General features: G+C 41.9%; 1 long non-coding RNA gene across 3 annotated transcripts in view; it reads right to left on the bottom strand.

The window, feature by feature from the left end:
• LOC117655697 (uncharacterized) overlaps positions 1-22401 on the bottom strand; it is a 90597-nt gene extending 68196 nt beyond the window's left edge. For all 3 annotated transcript variants that reach the window (XR_004588767.2, XR_004588768.2, XR_009623291.2), the window contains exons 1-2: positions 22308-22401; positions 21927-22028 (exon numbers count right to left, since the gene is read on the bottom strand). This is a non-coding gene — a long non-coding RNA (uncharacterized LOC117655697). The remainder of the gene's footprint in view (positions 1-21926; positions 22029-22307) is intronic.
• Between the last annotated feature and the right edge of the window lie 980 nt (positions 22402-23381).

Below are 23381 nucleotides of genomic sequence, written 5' to 3'. Positions count from 1 at the left end.
AATAAACAGTTGCTGGTCTATGGTTTAACTGTTGATTAATAGCGGTGGAGGCAGGGGTGAAATGTTCCTGGTTCGGACCGGCTCAGGCGAGTAGGTAGCGATGGTGGCGGGCAGTTCGGAGAACCGGTAGCAAAAATCCCTGCCCCCGCCCCCCCTTGCCCAGCTGAGCCGCTTGATCATCAGAGCCTTTTTTTTCTTTTAAATGGCTCTGACTAGCCAAACTCTGACAATCCCAGCTGAGTTGCCTGCTAATCAGGCAACTGAGCTTGGATCGCCAGAGCCATGTAAAAGAAAAAAAAGCTTTTTTCCTTTTAAATGGCTCTGCCTGCTAATCGGAAGCAAAAATTCCTCCCCTTCCCACCCCTCATCTTGCTTACTTTAGCTGCTGGTCGCAACGCCTTGCTGTAATCCCTGCAATCGATTGCATCAGCAAGCAACTGAATCTCCCTGCCTGCAATCAAGCAGGCAGGGAGTTGTGGACTTCAACTCCCAGAATTCCTCAGCCAGCAAAGCTGGCTGAGGAATTCTGGGAGTTGAAGTCTACAAGTCTTAAAGTTGCCAAGGTTGGAGACCCCTGTTCAATTGGGTAAGTTTTTTTCTCCTTTGGGAGCTTTAAAAAAATAGTTAATTGGGGTATTTTTTAGTTGTTCTTTTTTTAGATCTAGCCATTTAAAGTTTAGGAAGTTTTAAATTTAGCTGCTTTTATATAAAAATAAAAATAAAATAAAATATTATTTGTGCAGCTTTCTGAGATTTAGTGTGTTTCTGTAGTGTTTCACTCTAGCTACACAAACACACAAAATCTCACAAAGCTGTATGTGGAATTTTGTGTGTGTAAAGTGTGAAAGTTGATTTTTTGGGCTTTTTGTGGCTGTGTGAGGTTCCTGCTTCTTGCAGGGGCCATTTTGTGTCTAGCACAGCTGCTTTTACATTGTGGGTGAGCCAGTTGTGTTGTGTTGGGTTGTGTGTGTGTAAAGTGTGAAAGTTGTTTTTTTTGGGGGCTTTTTGTGGCTGTGTGAGGTTCCTGCTTCTTGCAGGGGCCATTTTGGGTCTAGCACAGCTGCTTTTATATTGTGGGTGAGCCAGTTGTGTTGTGTTGTGTTTTGTAGGTTAAAAAAGGGCAAAGAAGTGACATTGACTTGGCCACACCCACCTGACCAATAAGCCACGCCCTCCCAGTCACCTTACTACCAAGCCACGTCCACTAATTAAGCCACGCCCACAGAACCGGTAGCAAAAAAATTTAGATTTCACCCCTGGGTGGAGGTAAACAAAATGGTCAGCTTGTTTAGATTCATATGAATCATAAATGACAAATGCTCAATTCAGACTACACAGCTAGCATAATGCAATTCTTTGAAACAATTGTTATCTTTTCTGTATAACAAATTTGTCCTTCAGACTAAATGATCACCTAAAAGTGAAAGCAACTGTGGAAATTATAACAAAGATGGGCAGAACAATTCTATAGTTCAATTGTCCTAAAAGCAGGGGATATTTAGAATGGTGAAATGCATTTCATTTTCTCCATATTCTACCTGGGAAAAGGGGAAAAATATAAATGTTGCAAAGGCTGTTACCCCACCAATCTGTAAGTTTGCTTGAAAAACTGATGAATTTACTCAACATACACTAAAATCACAAGATAGCATAAATACTGTGTTTCCCCAAAAATAAGACTGTCTTATATTTTTTTTGAACCCTGAAATAAGTGCCTCCGCCTTTATATTGCTTGCTTGCTCGGCTGCCATTTTAATGGGGGGAGGGGGGAGCTGTCTGGATGTCTGGGGGGGGGAAGTGAGCTGGTGGAGTAAATGGGAGAAAGTTTTCCTCAGCGTTTCTCTGCAGCTGGGAAGCGCTGATAACCACTCAAGGTCAACCATCATGGCATACCAGGAGGATGGAGCCATCGGAAGCTGCACCCCACATGACCCCTTGGGGGGATGTGGATTGGATAATCCTGACTGGACAATTGGGGGGAGGTTTTTAAGGATGCTTTCTATATGTGATTTTCGCGCCTATTGCCTCAGACCTTGCTTTTCTTTGGTTGCATTCAGTTCATACTCAGTAAAAGTACCTTTCTCTATGAAAATGGAATTGGGGTTTTTCTTTCTTGAGTGTTGAAAGGAGGCATACCTGACAGCTTGGCCTTATTGCCATGTGCTGAAAAGCCTGATTGGGCTTATTATCAGGGGATGTCTTATTTTGGAGGAAACAGGGTGCTTTCTGTTATGTATGTATCTATTTTGTGCAGGAAATTCAAATGTACAGTGAATCCTGATTGGTTCATGGTCGCCCCTGAAAAGTATATAAAGAGGGCTGTTGCCTGTGTTCCTTTGCTGAAGTCTCACCCTGAATTAAAGAGCTGTTGTTACTAGCCTGCTTGTGCCTCTCGTTATTCCCGCGCTACAACATTGGCGACAAAGGTGGGATAGAGGACACAAGAGGCAATCCAAAAAGAGTTTAGAGTTTCAGCCAGGGTGACTAGCGAACACGGAGACATGGCATGTCTGCCTACGTTCCGCCAAAACCCTTCGACCCGACCCGAGAGAAGTGGGGATCGTATCTGACCAGGTTCGAGTGCTCCCTGGAAGCAAGCGAAATGCAAGGGCTCTCTGCGAACAGAAAAAGGGCTCTGTTCTTAAGCCACTGCGGGCCAGACGTATTCGAGATAGCCGAATCCCTCTGCGAGCCAACCCCAGTCCAGACGGTCCCCTGGGATGTCCTGCAGGCCAACCTGAAAGCCCACTATGCTCCAGTTCCGTCTAAATTCGTTCAGCGCTACGAACTCCGGCAAAGAGTTCAAAAAGAAGGAGAGCCAGTCAGTGCTTATGTGGCCGTGCTTCGAAAAGCCGCAACGCATTGTGACTACAGAGACTTAGACAATGCATTGCTTGAACAACTGATTTGCAGGGTTCGAGATACCCGGTTACAAAGGTGTCTTCTAGCCAAGCCAGACCTAACGCTAGCCAGCACGCTAGATGAAGCCCAAGCACACAAGGCATCAATGAAAGCTTCGGAAGCGCTGCAGCGTCCCAGTTCAAGCAAGGACGGGCCAAAAACAGCCCCCGTCCACAGAGAAGAGGTGCGAACCAGCACAGAGGAAGAGTCGGATGAGGACGTCTTCCATACAGAAAAGAAATCGAGCGAACAAAGCCGCCGCCACGAGAACTTCCCTAGCTGTGGCGGGGATCACGAGAGACAGTCGTGTAAATACAAAGAAGCCATTTGCAGGCGTTGCGACAGGGAAAGGCCACCTGGCACGAGTTTGCAGAACTCAATTTCCACATAGTCGAAAGTCAGGTGACTACCGTGACCAACCAGAACCGGCTCGTTCAAAACAGCCAATCAAAGATGATGGTGCGAGAAAACAGCATGAACCTCAAAAGCGGGAGACCTACAGCACAAGAATCGGCCAAGCCAGCACAACCGACGATGAGAAAGTCTACACGAAAGTAGAAATCGATGGCAAATCGTGCGAAATGGAGATCGACACCGGGTCTACGTTATCGATCATGTCCTGGTCAACACTCAAGGCACTCCTGCCCAAGTTTCAGAAGAACCAGCTGTCCCGTCAGAAAATCCGCCTACTCGACTACCAGGGAAACCGAGTTCCCGTTAAAGGCGTGGGCACGTTCCGGGTCACCTACGGCGAGTTCCAGAAAGAGCTTCCCCTGACCGTCGTTAGCAAGCCCCTACCAAGTCTACTGGGCATGAAATGGTTCCGGGCCCTCGGCATGGGCTTCACAGGCGTTCACAGCATCAGCGGATCATCACTTAAAGAAACCCTGCTCCACGAGTTTCGGGACATTTTCGAAGAGACTCTAGGCAAGTACGTGGGGACCCCTATATCCTTTAATTTAGACCCCAACGTAGCGCCAATCAGACTGAAAGCAAGACGAGTTCCATTTGCTTTAAAGCCCAAAATCGATGTGGAGCTCGACAAGCTCATTAAGCAAGGGGTGCTCGTTCCCGTAGATCACACTAAATGGGAAACCCCTATAGTCACGCCAGTCAAATCGGATGGCTCAATTAGAATTTGCGCCGACTATAAATGTTCGTTAAACAAGGCGTTGCAGCAGAGTGCCTATCCGGTTCCGATAGTCCACCATCTACTACATTCCCTGGGGCCTGGCAAGCTATTCGCTAAACTAGACCTTGCGCAGGCGTACCAGCAACTGCCAGTAGATGACGCTATGGCAGAATCACAGACAATAGTAACTCACAGAGGTGCCTTTAAATGCACCAGGCTTCAGTTTGGGGTCACCATCGCCCCAGGACTCTTTCAAAGCACAATGGAGCGCCTTTTACAAGGCCTCCCAGGTGTCGTCCCGTATTTCGACGACGTTTTGATTAGTGTCCAAGATGAGACTCAGTTAGGCCAGAGGGTTCGACTAGTCCTATCGCGGTTCAGAGAAGCGGGACTTAAACTCAAACGAACAAAATGCAAGATAGTGGTTCCATCAGTGGAATTCTTAGGCTACAGAATCGACGGCACGGGCATTCACCCCACAGAAAGCAAAGTTAGGGCCATCCAAAGCGCGCCCACCCCCAAATCAAAATCCGAATTGCAGGCTTTCCTGGGCCTTCTCAATTTCTATACGATGTTCCTGAAACACAAAGCCACTGTTGCGGAGCCTCTGCACAGGCTCCTTGGAAAAAACGTTCCGTGGGTTTGAGGCAAGCGAGAAGCGGCCGCATTCAACGCAGTAAAGAGACTTTTGTCTGAGGACAGTTTCCTCATACAATCCAATTCCGAACTACCTCTAGTATTGGTCTGCGACGCTTCCCCCTTTGGTGTAGGCGCAGTTTTAAGCCATAGACTGCCGAACGGGTTAGAGGCGCCCATCGCCTATTACTCTCGCACTTTGTCCAGTGCTGAAAGGAACTATAGCCAGCTAGATAGGGAGGCACTAGCGGGGTCAAAAAGTTTCACGAGTATTTGTTTGGCCGCGCTTTTGAACTTGTTACGGACCACCAGCTGCTTTTGGGACTTTTGGCTGGAGATAAACCGACCCCAGCTGCTCTTTCCCCCGGATGACCAGATGGTCCATTTTCTTAGCCGCGTACTCGTACAGACTGCTCCACCGGCTGGGCAAAACTTTAGGACATGCTGACGCCTTCAGCCGATGCCCCTTGCCCAAATTGTTGGACAACCCGACCCCGGAAGCCCCGGTTTTACTGCTTGACATTGTTTCCCCGGGCCCCATTTCTTCAAATGAGGTGGCAAGGGTTTCTGCCAGAGACTCTGTTTTGCACACTGTAATGGGCTGGGTAATGAGGGGTTGGCCTACCAAGGTGGACAGTGGTGATTTTCAATTGTACTTTAAAAAAAAATGAACTGTCAATGTTGGGGGGTTGCTTGTTGTGGGGAGACAGAGTGGTCATCCCTTCATGGTTAAGGCACAGAGTTTTGGAAATGTTGCATGAGGGACACCCTGGTATTGTTCGCATGAAAGGCCTAGCTCGTAGTTATGTTTGGTGGCCACATCTCGACCAAGATGTCACTGAGTGGGTGGGGAAGTGTAGACCCTGCCAGGAGTCCCGCCCAGATCCGCCCATAGCTCCCGTTCGTGAATGGGTAAAACCAAAAGGGCCCTGGGGGAGGATTCACATTGATTTCGCTGGCCCGTTCCACAGCCAGAACTTTCTTATTATTGTAGATGCATATTCTAAGTGGCTCGAAATTGCCCTAATGCCATCTACCACTTCTAGATACTCTAGGTACTCAGAAAACTATTCGCAACACACGGGTTGCCGGACACCCTGGTATCCAACAATGGGCCCCAATTCACGGCTACTCAATTTGAAGGCTACCTAGCCGAATTAGGCATAAGACATGCTTTATCCACTCCTTTTCATCCGGCTTCTAATGGCCTTGCAGAGAGATTTGTAAGAACGGCCAAAGAAGCTCTGTCCCGGCTTGATACAGGGGACTGGCAGGCTAGAATAGATGAGTTCTTAGTGGTACAGCATGCCACCCCGTGCCCCACCTCGGGCCGCAACCCAGCCGAGCTCTTAATGGGCCGAAAGCTACGATGCATTCTCGACCGACTGCATCCCAATTACTCCCCCGATAGCTTCAAAGGGGAAGAGGGAGGATTAAGACAATTCCAAATAGGAACACCAGTTTTTGCTAGAAGTTACACCAATGGGCCCTTATGGGTGGAGGGAACCATCGTAGGAATTACCGGCCCAAAGTCATACACAGTCGATATAGGGCATGGTAAAATTTGGAGGAGGCATATCAAAATGGCAGCTCAGAGCTGAAACTCCGAGGCTAGGAGGGAGATGTTTCGACATTTTCAAGAGTGTGGGGGTCAATTAACCATCCACAGACCCCCCCCTCCCAGCAAGCTGAGGTATTTTTGGCTCAATAGAGCTGTGGATGGAGCCCAAGGATAAAACCCGAGCCGAACCCGAAGACCAGCTGTTTGTTGGTAAAAAGACTGAGGGCGGTGCGGAGGATGTCAACATCAAAGCCTGGCTGTCACGACCGGGTCAACCACTGAGTCTAATACAGCTGATGAAATGGTTGGCGAGACGGTGGCAACATCAACTCAGGATAGGGTGTTGATAATGATGCCTGGGCTAATAGGCGCTGCATGTAGCAACACGGCGGCGATGATGTCTATGGCAAGGGGGGTTACCACAATGGCGAGGGGAATGGCGCTAATTGCAGCGACGGCAACACCAGGAGGCTGCAAGGAAGCCCTCGTTGTTAATAGAGGAGAGGGCAATGCTGCAAAGGCTATAAATGTTTGGATCCCTTCAACCTCTAGGGATCTGTTGCACTCCTCTTTCTTGAAACTCTGAGGACTTATTAAACTAATTGAACTAAGTAACCTGAGCAAGGTGATGGATAGGGACTGAGGATTATGAACTGGAGATGATGACTTACTCTCCCCCTCAACTGTCCCTCTCTGTCCCTTTATCAGATCTAGGTCTATTATGATCACTCAGCGTTAACTTGCAATCTTAGATCGATCTGCAGCTTTATTTACCACCTATTCCCCAAGATTACCCTGATTATTTAACCCTAAATACTTTGTCCAGTGGCTCTGCCTTACTTTTTTGATCTAATCCTCGGCCATCGCTGGTATCAGGACTGGAGGAGATACAGACATCAAGAGTCTTGGATTATGGGGAGATAGACCACCTTCTCTTTGTTTGTTTCAAATGGTTTGGTCGCTGTGAGAGGACGACCCTTTGAGACCTCTACCCCCACCTCCTTTGGATGGACTTACTACAACCACAAGACTTCCCATCGTTGTGAGAGGGCGATGATGTTCCAATGTATTGACATTTGTAACATACTGGTCTTCCTTTAACATCTATTTCCTCCCTTATTTTAAATTACCTGTCTTAACCATCTCTAACACTCTTAGAAGAAAATGATCCTTCATCTCCTTCAACTCGCTCCTATCTTTGATGTATTCAACTGCGGAGCTCCTTGCACTGCGAGATTCCCCCCTCTTGCATGTCTGGCCCTCTCAGTTATCAAGGGCCGCCCTTGAGGACGGGTTTTGGAACCCCGAGAGCTGGTTTGCAAAAAACCGACGGCTTTGGGGTTTTTTAGATAAATCTTTAAATTCTATTTTAAGGGGTTCTGGGAGGGATTGTGGGAATGGATCTGGGGGGATCCATAAATCCACTGAAAGGGGTAATGGGTCTGATGATCACGGTGGGGAGGATGGGGACAGAAATCTGACAAGGATGCAAGGGGATGAAGCGATGGGCATTAGTATAGTAAGTGGGAGGGGCAGATATGACGGCTGCAGGGGGCCATATTATGTTTCGGGAGTCCACACTCGTTGTTTATAAGCGATTGCCCACTCCGACCCCCAAAGCACTGCTCGTTTCCCGGGTTGTTCAGAGTCTCAGACCCTGGGTCTACGGCTGATGTTATGTAATGCCAGGTCAGTGGTAAATAAAGCCCCCCTCATTCATGATCTTATTTCAGAGGGAGGTGCTGACCTGGCAGGGATTACAGAGACCTGGTTAGGCCAGGAGGGAGGAGTTCCCCTTGTGGAAATGTGCCCGCCAGGTTTCCGTGCATTCCATCAGCCAAGGACTCAGGGAAGGGGTGGGGGAGTGGCAGCAATCATTAGAGAAAGTCTTTGCCCAAGGGAGGCCACTGTTCCTCAGATAGCCGGATGTGAGTCCCTCCTTGTGAAGTGGGGTCAGGGGATTCAGATGGGCCTACTGATTGCGTACCTGGCTCCCTGCCACGTAACAGCAGTCCTGCCTGAGCTGCTCGACATTATAGCCGGGGTGGCGGGGGATTTTAACCTGCCATCCGCTGGTGAGATGTCGGAGACGGCTCGGGAGTTCATGGCTTCCATGTCGGCCATGGACCTGACCCAGGTAGTTCAAGGCCCCACCCACTTGGGGAATCACACTCTGGACTTGATTTTTGTCTCTGATCAGTGGCTGAATGATCTAAGAATAGGGGATATAGACATCAAGCCCTTGTCATGGTCTGATCATTCTCTCCTTCACATGGACTTTCAAGTCACTTCTACCCACCGCAGGGAGACGGAACCAACCAAATGGTTCCGTCCCAGGCGCCTGATGGACCCTGAAAGGTTCCTGATGGAGCTTGGGCCATTTCCTGGGACTCTGGCTCACGACTCGACTGAGGACCTGGTGGCCGCCTGGGACAGGGCGGCTACTGCGGCCTTGGATCGTGTCATGCCTTTTCGGCCTCTGACCCAATGCCGATCTTGTCTAGCTCCTTGGTTTTCCGAGGAGCTGAGAGAGATGAAGTATCGGAAAAGACGCCTGGAGAGCGATTGGAGGACAAGCCGATCTGAATCTGACCGAACACAGGTGAGATCTTATATTAAGACCTACCTAGTGGTGATAAGAGCGGCGAAGTCTAGCTACTTCTCCGCTCTTATTGCATCTGCAGAGAACCGCCCAGCCGCGCTGTTTAGGGTGACCAGCTCCCTACTTCAGGTGGGGGTATGGGAAGATCCCTTAAAGGGTCAAGCTGAGGATTTTGTACAATTCCTGCATGATAAAGTCGCTCAGATTCGGGAAGGCCTGGACTCCGATTGGGTAGATCCAGGGGAGGAGACAGGGGCAGGTCTTGAGAGCGTTATCTGGGAAGAGTTTGACTCTGTGACTCCTGAGGACGTGGACAGGATTCTGGGCAAGCTTAACGCTGCCACATGTTTATTGGACCCATGTCCCTCCTGGTTGGTACTGACCTCCCGGGAGGTTACACGAGGCTAGCTCCAGGGGATTATAAATGCTTCTCTGAGTGAGGGTGTCTTTCCCGCTGCCTTGAAAGAGGCGGTTGTGAAGCCCCTCCTCAAGAAGCCTTCCCTGGACCTGGCTATATTATCAAATTATCATCCAGTCTCCAATCTTCGCTTTGTTGCGAAGGTTGTTGAGAGTGTGGTGGCGCGACAACTACCCCGATACCTGGATGAAGTTGTCTATCTGGATCCGTTCCAGTCAGGCTTCAGGTCACGATACAGCATGGAAACGGCATTGGTCGCGTTGGTGGATGATCTCTGGAGGGCTCGGGACAGGGGTTGCTCCTCTGTCCTGGTCCTATTAGATCTCTCAGCGGCTTTTGATACCATCGACCATGGTATCTTACTGCACCGGCTGGAGGGGTTAGGAATAGGGGGCACCGTGCTTCGGTGGTTCTCCTCCTTCCTCTCTGACCGTTCGCAGTTTGTGTTGGCAGGGGGGCAGAGGTCGACCTCGAGGCACCTTATTTGTGGAGTGCCGCAAGGGTCAGTCCTCTCACCCCTTCTGTTCAACATTTATGTAAAACCGCTAGGTGAGATCATCCGTGGTTTCGGGGTGAGTGTTCATCAGTATGCTGATGACACACAGCTATACATCTCCACCCCAGACCACCCCAATGATGCCCTTGCTGTGATGTCCCGTTGCCTGGAGGCCGTGCGGATCTGGATGGGGAGAAACAAGCTCAGACTCAACCCCTCCAAGACCGAGTGGCTGTGGCTTCTGGCGTCCCGGTATAGTCAGCTGGTACCATCACTGACAATAGGGGATGAGATCTTGCTCCCCACAGAGAGGGCCCGCAACTTGGGTGTCCTCCTGGATTCACGGCTATCTTTGGAAGATCATTTGACGGCCGTGGCCAGGGGTGCCTTTTATCAGGTTTGCCTGATCCGCCAGTTGCGTCCCTTTCTGGATCGGGACGCCTTGCGCACGGTCACTCATGCCCTAGTTACCTCCCGCATGGACTACTGTAATGCTCTCTACATGGGGCTCCCCTTGAAAAGCACCCGGAGGCTCCAACTGGTCCAGAACGTAGCCGCGCGGGTGATTATGGGCGCAGCTCATTACGCCCATGTAACACCTCTCCTACGCGAGCTGCACTGGCTCCTGGTGGTCTTCCGGGTGCGATTCAAGGTGTTATTTATCACCTTTAAAGCGCTCCATGGCTTAGGACCTGGGTACCTACGAGACTGTCTTTTGCCACCAATAGCCTCCCACCGACCAGTTCGTTCTCACAGGGAGGGACTACTCAGGGTACCGTCAGTCAAATTATGTCGACTGGCGACTCCCAGGGGGAGGGCCTTCTCTGTGAGGGCTCCAACCCTTTGGAATGAACTGCCCCCGGAGATACGGAATATCCCTGATCTCCGTGCTTTCCGCCGTGCCCTCAAGACCCTGATGTTCCAACAGGCAGGGCTAAACATATGAACATGTGAATGATTTTTTAAATGTGATCTAATTCTGGGTTTTATTTAATTGACCAAACTAAGTAATAATTTTAATTAGCAATTTTATGATGTTTGTGTGTCTATATTTTTCTTGACTGTACACTGCCTTGAGTCCTTCGGGAGAAAGGCGGTATAGAAATATAATAAATAAATAAATAAATAAATAAATAAATAAATAAATAAATAAATAAATAAATATCAATCAATTGCGTAAACGTTTACAAAATGAAAACTCATGTCCTAACTTTCAAGATCTTCCTGACACAGCTACCTCAAGCCCGAGTAAGCCGGAATACTTATCTGGCAACCCTGAGTTCCAGCGCCGCCCCAGCGAGCCGACACTCCCAGCTGGGGATAGCCACACCTCCGGAGAAATCCAGGAGGTTCCATTGGTGGAGCCGGGAGAGACGGGAGGTCCCTCCGACCGGCTCGACGCCTCACCAACAACTGAACTGCACAGGTCAACCAGGATTAAGACATGCCCTGGTCACCTGCGTGATTTTGTATGTAAATATGTAAATAGATAGAATAAGTGCCTTCTGGGAGTGGAGGGGTGTTATGTATGTATCTATTTTGTGCGGGAAATTCAAATGTACAGTGAATCCTGATTGGTTCATGGTCGCCCCTGAAAAGTATATAAAGAGGGCTGTTGCCTGTGTTCCTTTGCTGAAGTCTCACCCTGAATTAAAGAGCTGTTGTTACTAGCCTGCTTGTGCCTCTCGTTATTCCCGCGCTACAACACTTTCTTTCCACTAGCATGATTAGTAGGAAAAAAGTTATTCCCATAGGAAGTAGTCTGAACATTATTACATGATTCAACTGTTGCTAAAATGCTGATAAAAATATGTATTTTTACAGTAATCAAGTAACCTAGCATATGGAGCATATGCTTATTTCCTTATTTCCAGTATTTCTAATCCTTCAGCCTAAACTAAAATTGAACATAGGACTGAACTTTTTAGGAAACATCAAGTTTTGTATGTATGTGGTTCTTCTTTCAAATATTTGATCCTGGAAAGAGCTGTTTATGGGGTCACCTAATTAGTGCAGCACATTGATCACATAGAGGAGGTAATACATGGCAGACAAAGACTCACTAGTCCTAGGGTATCACACAGCTGTTATATGAGTCAGATTATTTGACTCAAAAATTTTCCTTTTAGTGCTTCATTTATATTAGCAATAATGAATATTAGGATTAATCATATTATCTGTAATAGAGCCTTAGGGAGATTACTTTGAAGGGAATAAGCAAGAACTGCTATATAAATAAAGAACGACAAATATGCCTTAAGACCTTGGCAACAAGACACTATTCAGGAGAGACTCAGAAGAGACTATTTCAATAAAGTATAGTTGCAGAATTCCAACAGAGTTTCTTTCCTGATTGGATATGCCCCAAAGGGCTAACATCTATTAGAGGAAAGTTTTTTGTTGTGTGACGAGAGAGAGAGGGGGGGAGGGAGGGAGGGAGAGAGAGGGGGGAGGGAGGGAGAGAGAGAGAGAGAGAGAGAGAAGATTACTTATGAATAAAGATAAGCAACAACAATAAGTAGGTCCTATAACTATGTGCTTCTTACAACTTAATAGTTAACTGATATATAGCACAATCCTATGAATATTTTATTACAAATAAGTGCTACTATAGGAATTTACTCCCATGAAAACATACATAGGATTAAAATGCCCTTTGTTAATAATTCAATTTATTTCTGCTGCATGCTTCATTATGTTAAATGGCATAACTAACCACACAGAAACATACACACACACACACACACATCCTATACTTACATGGTTTTTTGTTTGTTTGTTTGTTTTTTTAAAGCCAACCCAGCAGAGAGGAGGGCAAGGAGAAGTATTACAACCCCAGAAAGCTTGTTTCCTACATGAAAACCTGTTTTAGCTCAAGGTAAACTTTAAAAAGGACTTCAGAAAATATGAGGAGGTTCCTATGAGAATAGAAAATCCACACACATATAAAGTAAATAGCAATAGAGTGACTAAGAGTGATATGGATACAGAATGAAATATAGAAATAATAGTAGAGATGGTAGAGATAATTAAAATATGTGTATTTAATGGCCATCAAAATAAGTTAATTGAAAATATTATAGTAGAATTTTTTTTTAAAAAAACAGCAATACTTCATACATGCATTGTTAGAAATTTCATGAAAATGAGTAACTCAGGAAAAGCAAATAAATATATTAACATTAAAATGCCTTAAAACTCTTTGCAACACCACACTATCTGCTGCAGACATTGCTTTTGCTGCCATTAACAAATAGTAATATTTTCTCCCAAGCCTTTCAGTCATAAGATGGTATCCCCATGTAAGCATTATCATAACCAGGACATGCACACTGTAAATGTTTCAGCTGCCTGCAGACATTTCTTCAGTCCTTTTAAATTCTAAGTATAAATTTACCCTTTGCTATTAAAACAGTAATAGAGGCACTGAAATCCAAATGAGAAATTTTCTTTAACTTTATCTCTTTTTGCAGAAGCAAATCCCATGGAGAGAACAGAAACATGAATAGGATGCTATTCAGTTGTCAAACAGTGCTCAGTTTGACAATTATAAACGTAACATTTATTAAACTACATTTGTAATGTGGATTGAAAATTATAACCATATAGATACATTTTATTGTCATATGTTTTTAATCTTGCTTTTTTGTTTTTATCTTTTTACATCTGATTTTCATGGGATAATATTTTTGATAGGGAGTTTGTAAATATCTTAAAGAATAAACATGAACAACACTTTGATAGCTGCAACTAAATTTCTTAAGCTTTAAGCTAAAAAAGGAAAAGAAAGTTGAAAAACAAAGGAACAAGTTAGCAAATAGCATAATCAAGCATACCAAACTTTTTGATTTCTGGCAAAAGAAATATGTGTACTTAACAGCTTCTTACATTCCATCACTACCTGTGGGAATCTGTATATTTGGTTCACTGGACTAACAAAAGAAAAACAAGAAAGCATAAAAAAGTTGGATAATTGTGGAAATAAACTGAAGAAAGGTAGACATAAGGGAATAAGAGGGCAGGAAAAAAAAAGAAAAACCTTTCAAGCTTCATAAATATTGTTTTATTTATGCTTACTTTTCATTGTATATTCTTGGCAGATATCCTATATCTTTGGAAAACCATATAAAAGATTACAAACTGCTGGAAAGACTGAAGGCAAACTTCAAATAGAAAGAATAATGGTCTGGTCTAAATAATTGAGGCAGAAGGAATATTTGAAACCTGACCTTATTTTTTAAGACATGGTGTTTGTAATGTATTCTATATGTATAATTAATATCCATTAACCTGGTTTGGGCTTCATTTCTTTCTGTTTCCCATAGACAAGTTCTTATATGTTGGATATAACTGTCACAATCTAGTTTCATTACTAAAAACAAGTTACTGAAATTAAATAAAAATATTCCGTTTTATTAATGCTGTTGGGGACATCAGCAGACTAGAAAAAAATAATGGCTGGGCTTATTTCAGCTACTTTCTATTACTTTAATATTTCTATTATTAGAAGTAGGGCTACCATTGGGCCACAAAATCCACCTGACCATTACAAGGCAGCAAAAAGACTTTTCCTAATCTTTCTGATCATATGTAAGAGCCATGGTGCCACAGTGGTTAGAATGCAGTATTGCAGGCTAATTCTGCTGACTGCCAGCATTTCAGCTGTTCAGTTCTCACTGGCTCAAGGTTGATTCACTGTTCCATCCTGAGCAGTGGTGGCATTCAAGTAATTTAACAACCGGTTCTCTGCCCTAATGATTTCTTCCATCAACCAGTTTGCCAAACTGCTCAGAAAGTTAACAACCAATTCTCCCGAAGTGGTGCAAACTGGCTGAATCCCACCACTGATCCTGAGGTCAGTAAAATGAGGACCCAGATTTTTGGGAGCAATATGCTGACTCTCTAAACTGCTTAGGGAGGGCTGTAAAGCATTATGAAGTGGTATATAAGTCTAAGTGCGGTTGCTATTGCTATTGCTATTGCTATTGGTTGCCTGTACTTTTGCAACCTAGATTTGAATGCATTACTAAAAAAATATCTGCTTTCAAATCACCATGCACATATTTGTATGTGAATAATAGGCTAATTATACACATTCAATTCTATTAATTCAAGGTAAATTAAGTTCTACTTTTATCAAAAGGATTAAATTCTTACTAATGTGTGTTGCAATATTTTCAGGATCAGACTCAATAAGATTAGTAAGAGTTAAAGTTTAAATATATTTTCTTTTATTTACAATAGGCATTCTATATTCACTGAATATTCACAGATAGAAGCAAGGAAAAGGGTGCATGTAGCTCCTTATATATACAATGGGTGGAGCTATATGTTGGAGTGGTGAATTATGAATACATTAAGAAGTGGAGAATAAGTTAACCCCTGATACCCCGTTCATATACTATTTACACATTAGAGAATAAGGCATTTACATCTGACAAATCCCCCTCTAAATGCCGATTCGTTATGCAACACCAATTACATTCAGATTCAGGACAATACAAAACATACAACTTAGAAGTTAAATATTTATGTTGCTTAGAAGGTAAAGGCTTTGTCAATATGTCAGCTAATTGTTCTGAAGTATCACAATGCACTGCTTTGATAAATCCATCCTGAGATAACTGTCTCACATGTTTAAATTTTATATCTATGTGTCTGGACCTTTGTCCAATAGCATCAGATCTAGATATTTCAATGGCTGCTTTATTGTCTTCATGCATAACAAAAGGCAAAGCAGGTTTTTTCCAAACATCTGAAATTAAATCATTAAACCATACAAGGTTATTTGCAGCTTTGGATAAACAAACATATTCTGCTTCTGTCGTTGAAGTGGCCACTAGTTCCTGTTTACCAGTGTACCAGTAAACTGGACAGTCATTTAAGAGGAATATATAACCAGATGTACTTTTTCTACATGAGGTGTCTCCAGCCCAGTCCGCATCTGCGTAACATGTAAGCTTTGGTTCTTTATTGTCATTAGGTTCTAACATTAAACAAAAGTCTAGTGTACTTTTCAGATATCTTAAAATTCTTTTAACAGCTTCCCAGTGATACATTGTTGGTTTGCTGACATGTCTGGATAATAAATTGAGTGGTAAGGCGATATCTGGTCTTGTCCAATTAGATATATAAAGAAGTGAACCTATGATTGATCTATAAAATGTGTTATCCTTGAATTCGGGGGAAGATTCATCAGTATTTCTTAGAAAATCAGTTTGCATAGGAGTATCACAAGGTTTGGCATTGTTTAAATTGCATTTATTTAAAAGTTCTATGATCTTATCTCTCTGAGTAAGTTTGAATCCCCTTCTAGTCTTATTAATTTGAACACCAAGGTATTTGTTTACTTTGCCTAGGGATTTTAACGAGAAATGTTCATTTAGCTTAGTTACAAAAGTTTCTCTTCTCTCTTTATGTTTTCCTATGTATAAAATGTCATCCACATAAATCAATACAAATTCAATGTAATCATCACCCTTTTTGACAAAGAAACAGTTATCAGCAGTGGTAGCGTTGAAGTCCATGGTTTTAAGTACTTTTACTAAACAATCATACCATCGTTTACCAGATTGTTTTAACCCGTATAAACTCTTGTTTAACAACCAAATCTCATTTTTGTTTGTGTATTGACTGTGAGGAGCCCTTACGTATATTTCCTTATCTAGTTTTGCGTGTAGATACGCAGTCTGTATGTCATATTGAAATACATCAAGATTGAGTGCTGATGCTACCACTAGAGCTGTTTTGACACTCTCTGTTCTTACTGTGGGGGAATACGTGTCAGTATAGTCCTCCGGATATTTCTGTGCATAACCTTGTGCAACTAGTCTGGCTTTGTATAGAGTATTGCCTCCCTCTAAGTTCTTAATTTTATATATCCACCTGGTACCAATAATTGTTTTATCTTTAGGTGCAATTGCAGGTGTAAATACATTTAATCCTTGTAAACTTTCCATCTCCTTTTTCATCGCTAATTCCCATTTTTCTTTTTCTTCACGAGGGAGTTTTAACACTTCCTCATATGTATTAGGTGTTGTTGGCTCACCATCCATGTGCATTATATAATCCTTGTATTTATTTGGCATTTGATTTCTGGTGTTTCTAATAGTTTTTTCAGGTTTACTATCGTTATCATGCAAATATCTTGCTTCCTTTTTTGTTAGTGTGTCTGTCTTTATTTTGTGTTGGCTATTTGTCCAAGTTTTGGTTTTGTTTTTATATTTGTTGATATTTTGCTTTTCTATGGTCCCTTTCTCATGAGATTTTGTATCTTTGTATTTATTTGGAAATATTTCATTAAGATGTAATTTAGACCAGTTGGCCTGTTCATGGAACACAGCTGTTCTGGAGACTATAAATTTGTTATTATTATCAATGAATCTGTACCCTTTAGTGCCAGTCTCATATCCCATAAATCTGAGTCTTCTGGATACGTTTTCTCCCTTTCTTGTTAATTGCTTAGGTATGTGTACGTCTGCAGTGACTCCGAATATGTGCATGTGTGCTAATTTTGGTTTCCTATTATACATCACTTCATATGGTGTCTTATTTACAATGCTGGACCAGGTTCTATTTTGTGTGTAATTTGAATAATGTAAGGCTTCTGACCAGAATTGTTTGCTTAAGCCAGCATCTTCCAATGTGCATCTAATCATGGTTTGTAATGTTGAATTCTTCCTCTCTGCAATCCCGTTCTGGAACGCAGAAAATGGACTAGATGTGTAATGTAACATTCCTTTGTCTTTTAACCATTGGGAGAATTCTTTAGACATGAATTCACATCCCCTATCTGTCATGATTTGTTTTATTTTGATATTGTGTTGTGTTTCTATGCGTTTGTAAAATTCTTTAAATTTTTGAAAGGTTTCATCTTTGTGTTTTAATGTATAAACAAATCCATAGCGGCTATAATCGTCTACTATTGTCAAGAAGTAACGTTTTCTATAAGTGATTGATGGAGTTAATGGACCAACTAAGTCCATGTGTACTAAATCAAAAATTTTGTTAGTTGATCTAGTAGATTTTCTTGGCCTGGGACTAGTTTTTAGTTTTGTAGATTTACATACTGAGCATTCCAAATAGTTTTCACAATTTTTTATTTTAACACCTTCTGCGTGTTCAGTCATTTTTTGTACTACAGGAAAACTGGCATGTCCTAACTTCCTATGTAAGATGTGAGCACACTCATCATGAATTGGCTTACCTATTTTTGGTTTTCTTTCATTGTGTGCATCTATGTGATCATGAGATATTTTACATTCATCATTATCACTGTTGCTAATATTTTCATCATCTACTTCAATACAATCTCCCATATTTGAATCAATGTTATGCAGCCATTTTTCCTTTGTTATCAGATAAGGTAGGCCTCCTTTAATCATCACAGTGCCTATATTTATTTTATTCTTCTCTAAAGTCGCTTTTCCTTTTGAAAAAACAATGTTAATGTCAGAATCTCTACTTAGTTTTATGGCACTTAGTATGTTATGAGGTATTTCAGGTATTAGCAATACCCCCTCTATTTTTCCTAGACCAGGCAGGGTTACATTCCCTCTACCTAATACTTGAACCTTTTCTTGGTTAGCTACCTTTATTACAAATTTATCTTCTGTAAATGAAGACAATATATTTTTGTTATTAGTGGTGTGATTGGTTGCTCCAGAATCAATAAGCCAATTATTGTTCTCATTTTGCTGTATGTTAGTGTTGTCTTGTTTATTTAACCCATTCAGTGAACCAGATTTTCTATCCTTTGAATTATCTCTGCCCCCTCTATTCTCTTTGTAATTTGGTGGGCTTCTATATCTATGTCTATCTATGGAAGACTGTCTATAATTGTATTTGTCTCTATATTCTGACCTATGTCTTTCCTTTGAAATCTTGGGGCAATCTCTTCTATTGTGTTCCCTGGATCCACAATTGTGACATTTAAATGTTTCATTATATTTTTCTTGGAAAGCTACTTTCCTATATGGTTTGTGTTCTGTGTGATTGTTAGAACGATTTCTTCTTGAATTGTCTTCTGCTATCAATTTATTGGATAGACTTTCTATGGATAAGTATCCTAGATTGATTGTGTCTAAATGTGACATAAAATTGTCCCATGATGGATCAAGTGAGTTGATAATAACACTTTTCATTGTTTGGTCTGAAATCACCTCCCCCCTCAAATGCAGCTCAGCTCTTATTTTGTTTAAAGATATTAAATGCTCACTTATGGAAACCCCTGGTTTTATTCTAGATGAAAAGAAATCTTTAGACATCCTTGTGGTGGTAGCTACACTATCACTGTGAAACAAATTAAACATGCATTGAATAATTTCTGAAACAGTCAGATTTGGCTTAATGCTGTGATACATTGCAGGAGACACACTAGATATTATTAAGAAAAATGCTCTATGGTGTAAACAATCTATTTTTATAGTCCAAGGTCTTTTTGGGGGACTAGTGATAAAAAATAGTAAGCTTTCCCTCATAAAGACAACCTGGAGCTGTTGATACCATTCTTGCAAGTTAATGCCATCAACCCTTAGCTTCGGGAAGTCACTGGGTAAATTTCCGACATTATTGGGTCCATTACTTACAACCTGAGGTAGTCTGTGGTCTCGTAAATGCAGAAAATTGCAAAACGGCGTGGGGATGCTCGCAACGAGTCTGCGCGGTCTTCTCGTCAGTTCATGTCTTCCCGGGCCGTCTGCGTAGTCTTGCGCATGCGCGTTGTCCATTTCTTCTTTGGAGTCGTCGTGGAAGGTTCTCCCCATTGCGGCTCGCTCGTTCTGCTCCTCCTCGGACGAATCGGTCTCTGGTTCGATTTTGGGAGTCCTGACGACGGCGGCTGTTCTTCCTCTTCTTTTGAGGGCGTTGGTGCTTGCTTCGGTCTGTGGCGTAGGGCGGTATCGGCAGGGCTCTCTGGGTTCGGGCGTCAGCGCTCTCGTAGTCAGGATGGGAGCGGGCAGGTCTTGAGGCATTGGCTTGCTCGCTCGCTTCTTCGTTAGCTTTTTAGTAATTTTTAGTTTTGGCCCAAATGCGGCAAAAAGCGTTTTCATTGCTGATTTTACTTGGTAGTTTGTTGAATCACCTTCACTTTCTGATTCTGATTCTTCTGAGGTGTTTGAATCTTCTTTTTCATTTTCGTTGTCTGGTAATGTTTTTCGCGCCAGAAATTTTGAATTGAGCTTTTTGATTGGCTTTGCTTCGCTCATCTTGGAGGCCTGTTGAAACCAAGATGGCTGCCATTCAAAATTTCGCGCGGGATCACCGTTTTTCTTCTTCGCAATGATTTTCTCTGCAGTCATATCACTCACTATTTTTGGGTCTTTAGACTTTTCATTAGTGATGTTTTTCTCTCTCGCTGCTCCGTTGTTCTTCAGCATATCTTGGAGGTTCGCGATGAGGCTTTCATCATTCTTCTGGCTCTTTAATAATTTTAATATCTCTGACCTGAGTTCGTTATTCTCTATCTCGATTTCCTCCTGGTCATCATTTTCATCTATTATTTCTTCGTCTTCAGTGGTGTATTCTTCGGATTCTCTCGAAATTGCGTTTGTGGATTCGTTGATTATTTCTTGTTCTGTTTCCATTTCTTCGCTGTAGGCCCTGGTGTTGGGCCTATCTTTCTTAGACATTTTTAAGTTTTTATTGAGTCAATTAACCATCCTCTGCTACCAGCTTGTTGCAATATTTTCAGGATCAGACTCAATAAGATTAGTAAGAGTTAAAGGTTTAAATATATTTTCTTTTATTTACAATAGGCATTCTATATTCACTGAATATTCACAGATAGAAGCAAGGAAAAGGGTGCATGTAGCTCCTTATATATACAATGGGTGGAGCTATATGTGGGAGTGGTGAATTATGAATACATTAAGAAGTGGAGAATAAGTTAACCCCTGATACCCCGTTCATATACTATTTACACATTAGAGAATAAGGCATTTACATCTGACAATGTGAATAAACAAAGGTTTATGTATTAGTTATATTATAATATTATATGTTATTTATTAATTATATTTAAAGCCCACTGTAATCCTATAGGATTCTTGAAGGCTTTAAAGGAATACATATGTTAAAGCAACAACAAAAATCCTATATAATAGAGAAATTTGAAAATCTGATAAACAAGCCAGAAAAATAGGTATCAGATCTCAAGTGCTTACCAGAAGACTTCCATCTTCAATTGCTTCTAGAAGACAGGTAAAGTTGGACCAATATACATTCCAATGGGACACCTTTCTAGAGGGCTGATACTGTTATAGAAAAATAAGTGCCTCCATGTATCAGCCCCTGCCTCTCATTTTCTTGTTACCAAGATCAAGCCAATTTTAGTAAGTATCGCACTCCTGAAAGTAACATGGAATCAAGCCATACAGTGCTTTATAGTTTAACATTAACACAGTATGTGTTACTAGCATGCACTTAGAATGTTATAGGAAATCAGCACAGGGCCTATATGACAATTTTAATGTTTTCTCAATGGTGGGTGCTAGGTAATATGAAGATTGCTACATTTTTGACCAAATGAAGCTTTCAAATGGTTTTTGTAGAATGCACTGCAGTAATCTAACCTACATATCTTTGCTTCTACTATAGCTCACTTATCCTCTTTTCATTGCTAACAGCAATAGTCTTATGCAAAGAATAGAGAATTGACAAATTCATGCCTAAATGAATTAATTCAAATAAATTCATGCTCTATTAAATGTTAAAACACTTATAGTGTTAGCATGTCTTCTATGAAGTTAACACACTGCTTTTCTATCAAAATACAGTCAAAATGGCTAATACAGATAGCTAAAAATAAAACCAAAGTATATAACAGCATAATTTTAAAATGACAGTACAAAAAAAGAGTAAAAGATATCCAATCCAAACCAAACCAACAAAAACTGGTTCATTATACTTAAACGCTGCAAGCATTGGTACCAGACCTTCTTTAAAGGGAAAGTATCCTACACTATGAAGGATATTAATATAAAAATTTGCTTCTATATACTGTGTGGTTATCAAACTAGCACTGAAAAGAGAAGATATTCTATGTAGAACTTTACATAATTCTTATGGCTCAGAAAGATTACTGTTGAGATAGTATTTTGTTATTTTTGGATGCAAGACATGTATTATACAAATTCCAAATCTGGGACAAATCAAGTCAATGTGAGAATTATTTTTACTTACCTAAACCATTAACCCTGGATCTTGATTTAGAAGCTCCCAAAAACTTCATTCCTAACTGGTCATTGCAGAGTTCCCCATGAAGAAATAGTGGTGCTATGGAAGCTATACTCAAAGTAAGAGAAAAAAAGATTGATTTTTGCAAGGAGCATTGTGCAGTTGGTCTGTTTTCATTCATAGTGATTTAACAGAATAACAGGAAGGGACCTTGGAGGTCTTCTAGTCCAACCCCCTGGTACCTTACTCTCAATTTTTTTGGACAGCTGGCAATATAGGATTTTCTTTTCCTGCCCCCAAATAATTGGATAGACAACTAGGCAGTTCAAAGGGGCTAGACGGAAGATCAAGGATGGAATATAATCAAAAGACGAAAAACAGAAATACCGTAATATGCCTATGATGTCTCACATCAGATAAGGATTACACTCAATGGGAGAAATTTGGAAGAATTCAAAACAAGACTTGAGGAGGGAAATGTAATGATCTTACAGACTATTACTGACAGTAATAGTATTATAGCATCAGATTATTTCTGCTTGTCAGTTTAGTACATCAGAAATAAAGGAAGAGTATGGTAATTTAACATAGTATCTTCTTTGTAGTAAATGTTTAAAAATGACATCACAATTGGTAATGGAATCAGTGCAGTATTTCTCCCAAGATTCCGTTGCCCCTTGTGATGTCTATTTATAAATAGTTTATGAAGTGTTAATAAAATTCTACCACCCCACTTTCTCTGCCATAAAAAAATATTTTAAGGGCCTCTTACTCAATGCAAGACTTCAGAAACCTACTTCTAATATAAGAAATTTTGCATTGATACTGTAAGTATAAAAGCAAGCAAGCAAGCAAGCAAGCAAGGAAAGTGCTGATTTCTACCAGTAAATTGCATTTATATGTGTTTTCTGCTATACTGATTGAGATAAACTTTTTCTTCCTCTATGTTATAGCAAATCTGTGGTGGATTCTTGAAATGAGGTGATATGTTCAGTTGTTTACATTGTATTGGTGCAAATAGTACTACCATAACCTGATCCTTGGAGATAAAACTGAAATGCTACAGTGCCTTTTATCTGCTATCAGTAGGAAAGGGCAGACTTCTACATTCCAAGTCTGCCTTGATATTAATACATATTTGATAAAGTGGAGTCCTAATGGATGGTCCTGATTCACTCAAGCCACAGAGCTTAAGTGAATTTGCCTCTGTACAAAACAAGGCTGATAAATTAGGACTATCTAGGATCATTATTTTTTACATGCTGGTTTGTATGGGCAGAATCCATTTTCCAAATCCCACTCCTCCCTTCCCTTTTCCCAACTCTGTACAATGCAATGTGCAATTTTGTTTTTAGCAGTATTTGCCTCTACTAAAAATCTCCTAGTTTCATCCACATTTGTTTAGCATCCTGCAATTTTGAGATTTTGTTTCTTTTTTTCTTTTGTCCCATGGAATGAATG

The sequence above is a fragment of the Pantherophis guttatus genome, chromosome 7 (genome assembly GCF_059756535.1).
Source record: "Pantherophis guttatus breed Tessera chromosome 7, ASM5975653v1, whole genome shotgun sequence".
NCBI lineage: Eukaryota > Metazoa > Chordata > Lepidosauria > Squamata > Colubridae > Pantherophis > Pantherophis guttatus.
This window is presented reverse-complemented; position numbering and strand designations above follow the sequence as displayed.